This window comes from Crocuta crocuta, unplaced genomic scaffold (assembly GCF_008692635.1).
Source record: "Crocuta crocuta isolate KB4526 unplaced genomic scaffold, BGI_CrCroc_1.0 scaffold304, whole genome shotgun sequence".
NCBI lineage: Eukaryota > Metazoa > Chordata > Mammalia > Carnivora > Hyaenidae > Crocuta > Crocuta crocuta.
In genome coordinates, this window is record NW_027528359.1 from 1 (window position 1) to 8,441 (window position 8,441).

The window sequence follows — 8,441 nt, forward strand, 5'->3', positions numbered from 1 at the left end:
AAAAAAAATAAAAAATGTAGTTAAAAAGCTAAAATATATATACTTTTTTAAAAATTCAGGCCATGTTGGTGAAAGGGAACCTCATTCTTTTATTTAAATTTTCTCACCTACAAAATGAATAGTTTATAGCAATATTACTAATATCACATCTTGTGCTACCAAAAATTATGAGTGTTAAATGAAAATAAATTTGGAAAACAATTGATGAAGCACAGTTAAAAATCACTAATTTTTTAGCCTTTAAATTCTAATGTAATCATAAATCTTTAAAGTCAAAGGATACTAAGTGGAATTTCCTGAAGTGTTTCATTATATAATGACATAGCAGTGTTTTTGAGAGCACTGATTTTATACAATCTTAAGTGTAGTATCTATGTTGTTTCCTTTAACTATAATATTTTGTAATTCCAAAACCAATTTTATTAGGATAAAGTTTGAGTTAAAGATTTTTCTATTTAAGTTTTTTTAAAGTTTATTTATTTTTGAGAGAAAGCACAAGGTGAGAAGGGGCAGAGAGATAGGGGGACAGAGGATCTGAAGAAGGCTCTGTGGTGACAGCAGTGAACCTGATGTGGACCTTGAACTCATGAACTATGAGATCATGACTTGAGCAGAAATTGGTTGTTCAACTGATTGAGCCACCCAGGTGCCCCTGGGTTAAAGAATTTAAATAAAATTTAAACACAAGTTTCACAGCGATCGTGAGAACGTTGTAGGTTTAAAATATTTTCCTGATATCTCTCTAGTTATGTGATGTATTACCAGATAATTGAAAAAAACATACCCATTTCAAAATACAGTACAACTCTCCAAAATCACACAACACAGAAACAAAGGTGCTAATATTTTTCTCTACTTCAATATATTTTGTATTTTTATTCTTTTAGAAAATTGAGGTCCTATTGCAAACATTTTATATCATGCTTTTCTTAAATATAATATCGATGGCAATTTTGTTTTTAAATTGTTATTTTAATTATAATATCACATTAATAAATGATTACACTAATTTTTAGACATATTCTCTAAGGAAGGAAAATGAAAGCTATGGAAAACACTGAGTATTATTTACACAAGTATTAAAAATTATTCTGCAGAGCTTAGAAGTGATTTGAGGACTCTCTGCAGGTGATGGGATTGGGAATGTTTTCACCAGAACATAGATTTTATCTACTTCATGTTGCATTTTGTGTGACATTTTCTTTGAAATAAAGGGTGTTAGGGAAAAACTAGGAAGAAAAAAAATCAACGATCTACATGTGTTGTCTCATAATAAAAAATCAGTGTAAATTTTTTAATTTTTCTTACTATTTATATGTTTTCCTATCAGTTGTATCCATAATTGCATATATACTATGTTAGCCATGGTCTTATTTTTGTATATAATAAACTTCTTTGAACTTAAAAAAAATCTATGTGAACAAATGCCAATTTTACTTTACTTTTTAAATGTTTATTTACTGCGAGAAAGAGAGACAGAAGAGCACAGGTGGGAGAGGCGCAGAGAGAGAGAGGCAGGAGAGAGAATCCCAAATAGGCTCCACACCGTCAGAGCAAGGCCCAACATGGGTATGTATTCACAAACCGTGGTATCATGACCTGAGCCAAAATCAAGAGTGGAATGCTTCACTGACTGAGACATCCAGGGGCTCTGGAAATGCCTATTTTAATTATGCTGCTTTTTAAAGCAGTACTTTTCAGTTAAAATTGATAAATATGTTTAAAAATAACTATTGATGAAAATATCCGGCTGGCTTAACAAAGACAACTTAAATACCAAGTGAAGTCAAATTCTTTGCTAGGCACTAAAACCTAAACTAAATTGGGAGATGTAGCCTGAAGGGGTCAGCTTGTTTACTCCCATGGATATATTGTTGCTTTCATTTAGAAACACTGATTCTAGAAAACAAATACAAGTACCCCCCCAAAAGCTGCCAACTAGGCACTGCCTTTGTTCTCAGATCCTTTCTCTCAGTTCCTAGAGCAGAGAGTCAAAGAGCGGAAGGAGGGAATAATGTGAGTTCTCCAATCCTCTCCTCAACTCTTTTGGAGCCACAATCCTATATTGTCCTGCAGGCAGGAAGAAGCTTTGCTAAGCGTACAGCCGTGAAAACTAAAAGCAATTGAAAAACTATAAACTAGTTAGATGTCAACAAGTAAACATGCTTTCCATTGGGAAACAAGGTGCCCTTTATACAGCTGATAGCTGTTATTAAGGAAAAATGAAAACAATAGAAAAACAACCAAAAACCAAAAAAAAAAACAAAAACACATTGCATCCAAGTTGTAGCTCAGTGATCTGAAACTCCTCTATCAAATCAGGTTTTACTAGAAATCAGTTAATAACTTGCATGCAGCTGGAGTGATCTCTAAGCCCAGCCCATGAGGCCATAAAGCCCTAGATGATATCTTTATTTTTTCAAAGTCATCTTGGCTTTTCTTTTTCCTTCCATATTTTAAAACTTATGTGTTGATAAATTTTTGTTGTCATTTTATTTCCATTTTATGTCCGTTTATTTCATTTTATTTATGGAACAGTTGCAATAATAGTACAAGAAGTTCCAAAACCCCCTTTGCCTGATTCAGACTTTGCTCTAATTTTGTACTATGTGGTTTTTATTCTCTCCATGGCTCTTTCCCTTTTGCTCTCTCCCTCAGCTCAGGCACAGCACACACATTCACATGTATTTTTTTTCTTAAACACTTTATGGTATTCTGTAAACATCAGGCACAGCTGACAATACCCCACCCACACCATTTTAGGGTGGAGACCTCTAAAATAACCTATTTTCAATCAATTTAGGTAAAGGAAAAATCAATTCCCTTCACTTTTTCCTTTTTATTCCTTCGCTGGGAGTACCAAGAAAACAGGCGGTGTCTTTATTACAAATGATATGTATCCTTTTGGTAGATTTGGGCTCATACAGAACTTTCATGTAAGTAATGACAACATAGAATCTATATTAAGGTGGATTTTGGTGGGCAAAATGCCGAGTTGTTTTTTAATTATTCAACTGGCATGTTTGCGGTCATTTAGTGGATAAGGTACATCTCACAGCCTTGATTGAATTCTAGCTCCTATTGGACAAATACATAATCCTCACACTATTTTACCTAAATTACCACTGAAAAATTCTAGCAAGCATGCCAGTACTATACTACTCTTTTCAGGATATATTTATTTTAGGAGAAAAAAAATAAGGAAAACAGAGAGAGAACTTTGAAAGGGAAAGATTTAAACCTGTTTTCAGGCACTGGGGAGGCTTAGTCCATTAAGTCCCTGACTTCAGCTCAGGTCATGATCTCACAGTTCGTTAGTTTAAGCCCCGCATCAAGCTCTGTGCTGATAGCTCAGAGCCTGGAGCCTGCTTTGGATTTTGCCTCTCTCCCTCTTGCCCCTCCCCTGCTTGCTCTTTACCTCTCTCCCCAAAATAAATAAATGTTTAAAAAGATTTTAAACCTGTTAACTATTCATATGGAATATACAAACACTGGTGAGAATAAAATTGATCAACTATTTTGATCAACCTCAGATCAGAATGTGAAACACTGAGTGAGATGAAGGATCTACTATAAATATGGCAAAGAATTAGAAAAATATATTGTACCCAAAGCCAAAGTGGTGACAAATTTCATGGGAGAGAGGTTGATAAATATCCTAGACAATACAGGGGGAACAGAAAGGAATCGAAAGACAAATGGAGATATTTAAAATAAACCACATTTTCCCCAAAACTATTAGCAGTGAGAAAAGAAAAATATACCATTAGCAATGGGATTAAATACATACATTCTTTCCCTTCTTCCCTCTCTCACTTCCTCCTTTACTTTCTCCTCCCCCCCTCCTCTACCTCTTCTCCTTCTTCTTCTTTGTTCTCTCTCTCTCTCTCTTCCTCTCCTTTTCCTCCTCCTACTTGATCTTCTCCCTCTTCCTCTTTTTCTATTTCTTTTTCAAATTCTGTGTATTTATGAAGGCTAGTGGCTCAGGAAAGGGAGGGCTTAAACATACTTACAGATACGACAAATCCTAGCAGCACTGAGAAGGATGGATTTTTTTTTTTTTTTTGCTGCCTTATGGCCAGTAAATTTCTGCTTTAGTTTTGTTATTATGAAAGAAAAGGATTAGAGAATAATCAACAGAGATATTAATGAGCACTGCTGTTGGCCTCATGTACAGATAATGCTATGGTCACAGAAAACTGATTGATGGTTATTTTAAGGAGAGATCAAGAACAGTATTGTAACCCATCCGGACATCATACTGATTTTAAATATGTATGACAATTGATTTTCTGCAACTACTTAGGTCAGTATAGACTGCTTTCTTTAGTGTCAACATTGACACGGGTCAACACAAATTAATATTCCCATATTAGCAAATTTATTTTATGGAAACACATACCTTTTACATTAATAAGAATAATGTAAAAAGTATGGATCATGAAATAAGGAAATAGGATAGAAGACATTTATAAAGATATGAAAAATAATCATACTTTACCCACCCCCACAAAGAAATTGCATTTTTAAAAGTTTGGAAACTAGGGTTTAAAGAATTGGGTTTTAGGGGTGCCTGGGTGGCTCAGCCGGTTAAGTGTCTGACTTTGGCTCAGGTCATGATCTCACAGTTCATGGGTTCAAGCCCTACATTGGGCTGTGTGCTGACAGCTAGCTCAGAGCCTGGAGCCTGCTTTGGATTCTGTCTCCTTCTCTCTCTGCGCCTCCCCAACTCACACTCTCTCTGTAAAAAATAGCGATTAAAAAAATTTTTTTTTAAGTATTTGGGTTTTAAATAGGGTATTTAAAAATATGCAACTGGTGGTTGTGCTCTATACTGAAATGTTAACATTTTTCCCAATGAAATCTGAACCTCTTTGTCTATATTGTAACCATATGAAGTTGGAAAATAATCAGTTTTTATTCCTGTCCATCTCTGTTTTTAAATTATATAATTCAGATATTATATAGTAGGCCTATTTTGTTCACTTTTGGTTTAGGCTCTTTCATAATTCTGCCATTAGAGACAGTGCTAGAATTTAGGGCTTCTCTTACTGTTCAGAATGGACTGTGCTTTCATGCAGACAAATGAATAAGTAAAATGACTGAATGAATTCCAAGTTGGTTTTTCATTTAATCTTCTGTGTGCTTTAGCCATAAAATACAGTTCATTTAAAGGCCTCTTTGTTGTTTCACTTCATTTATTTGGCATAATAGCAATAAATGTTCTACTTCGTGTGTTTCACAATAGTGAAACAGCTCCCGGCTTTACAATAAAACTGGAGGGGTTTATTACATAAGAGTAGCTTATTGTGCCACTGGAACATCTACTAAAGGTGTCATTGCTTAATATATTAGTGTTTGATAATAGCACACTACCATTACCTACCAGCTGGAAATATTTTATAAGCTCACAATAGAGACTTTAAGTGGTACAATATATATGTATATATTTGTGACCTGATTTCATATCATAACTCTTAGTAATTTTCCCAGATGTGTTAGCACTTAATTAATTTATGCTAGAGTATATTTGTGGAAATATTATAGAATAATAACAATAAATCATATTTTGAGGTTATATGTCATAATATGAATAACACACCTAGTGGGCCCTGGCATATATTTAGGCTCCTCCTTTCTCACTTTCTATGTGTTTTATTACATTCAAGCTTTCTGTGTTTTCAAGGGCAACAAAAGCTAAAATAAACAAATGGTACTGCATCAAACTAAGCAATTTGCACAAAAAAGGAAACCATCAACAAAATGGAAAGGCAACCTACTGAATGAGAGGATATATTTGCAAATCATACATCTGATAAGGAGTTAGTATCCAAAATATATAAAGAATTTACATGCCTTACTATTAAAAAACAACCTGATTAATAAAATGGACAGATGGTTTGAATACCATTTTTCCAAAGAAGGCACAGCCATGACCAACAGGCACACGAAAAGATGTTCATCACTAATCATCAGGGAGATGCATATCAATACGACCATGAGATACCAACCCACACCTGTCAGTTTGGCCATTTTCAAAATGACAAAATTATAAGTGTTGGTGAGGATGTGGAGGAAAGGAAGACCTTGAACACCATTGATAAAAATGTAAAAAATTGGTGTAGCTACTACAGAAAATAATATGGAGGTTCCTAGTACCCTATGATCCAACAATTCCACTTCTGAATATTTATCCAAAGAAAATGAAAACACCAATTCAAAGAGATATATGAACCTCTATGTTCATTGTAGCATAATTTACAATAGTCAAGATGTAGACACAACCTAAGTGTCCATTGATAGTTGAATGGGTAAAGAAGATGTGGATTGTATTTTTACAATAGAATATTACTCAGCCATGAAAAGAATGAAATCTTGCCACTTGTGACATGGATGGATATAGAGAGTATTATGCTAAATGAAATAAATCAAAAAGAGAAAGACAAATACTGTATGATTTCACTCATATTTGAAAATTTAAAAGCAAAACAAATGAACATCCAAAACTGGAATAGACTCATAAATACAAAAAAACAAATTGTTGTTTACCAGGTGAGGGAAGAGTTTGGAATCAGACCTGTTGGGAGCCATTCTGAGCCCACTAGTCGAGAAAACTCCTGGTGAGGTTAAAGCAAGTTTGCACAGTCTCTTGCCAATCAGATGACAACCGACATCCACCCCTACTCAATTATTTCTGCTTGAGCACTGACCCCTAGGGTACCTTGTTGATCAATATCGGGAGTGACTTGTCCCCTTACTCCGGNGGTGATTAAGAGGGAAACTTCCAGTTATAATATAAAGAAGTCATGGATATATAATGTATAGCATAGAAAATATAGTCAATAATAATAATGTAATAACTTTGCATGATGACAGATGATAACTACACTTATTGTGGAGATCATTTCATAATGCATAAAAATATCAAATCACTATAATGTACACCTGATACTAATAGGATATTGTATGTCATTTATACCTCAATAATAAAAAATACTTTATATGTTTCATTTTTATTTAGAATAATCAAGCAAATGAATGGATCATTTGTTTTGTCCCAATTTATATGACGTTTAAAACATTTTATAAAAAACATAGTTTAAAATGATAAATGTGGGGCACCTGGGTGGCTCAGTAAGTTAAGCGTCTGACTTTGGCTCAGGTCATGATCTCACGGTTCATGGCTTCGAGCCCCATGTCAGGCTCAGTGCTGACAGCCTGCTGAGAGCCTGGAGCCTGTTTCTGATTCTGTGTGTCCCTCTCTTTCTGACCCTCCCCTGCTCACGCTGTTTCTCTCTCTCTCTCTCTCTCTCTCTCAGAAATAAATAAAACATTAAAAAATGTTTAAATGATAAATGCTACACAAAATAGTAAAGTAGTGACTACTATAATGATACATCTTCCTCATTTTCTCCATGTTACTAATTTTTTTAGTCTTGACCACTTAATACCACTTATAGTTATTATGCATCCCAGACTTTAATAATTTTTCCTTGAGAATTGAGATAACACTACATTAGTTTCAGGTGTATAACATAATGAATTAGTATTTGTGTATATATTGCAAAAAGATTACCACTATTAGTCTACTTAACATCAATCAGCATGCGTACTTAAATTCATTTCTTCTGATGAAAACTTTTAAGATCTACTCCCTTTGCAACTTTCAAATATACAATTCAACACTATTATCTATAGTCAACACACTATACATTACAGTTCCAGAACTTATTTAGTTTTTAACTGGAAGTTTGTACCTTTTGACCACCTGCACCCATTTCACCCACTCCCCACCTCTACCTCTGGCAACTATCAAGAGTTAGATACTGAACCTACTGAGCCATCCAGGTGCCCTTGGCCTGCATATTTTAATTTGTTTTATGTTTATTTATTTGTTTTGAGAGAGAGGGAGAAAGAGAGGGAGAGAGAGAGAGCACATGAGTTGGTGAGGAACAGAGAGAGACAAAGATCATATACATATAAAGATCATGTAAGTTTTGAACCCACATGTCAGTATCTACAAAATACCTGGGGTTTTGATTTAGGATATCCCCTCCTTTAAAACTACATTCTTTTTGTTAGAAGTTTACTGGCTCCTTCATCTATGTCCTTTTTCCCTTCTTCCCATGTGATATAATTCTATCTCCCGTATATGTTGCCCTTATTCCGGAGCAACTGTTAGTGTCTATTAAGGCCCAGATATAAGGATATAATTCTCAATGTAGACTTTATGGCCCTCCTACACTTACCTAGAAATTAAGCCCCAGAAAGTAATCAGTTAGTAATCAGGTTCCAACTCATGCCCCCCTTCACTGAAGGTTGGAATAAGAAATTGTATCTTTTGAAATGAAAGGGAACATAAAGAAACATATGATTTAGAATAAAGAGAAAATTTTCTTGCAACTTGATTTAATCAAAACAGGCTATCTATGTTTCTTTGA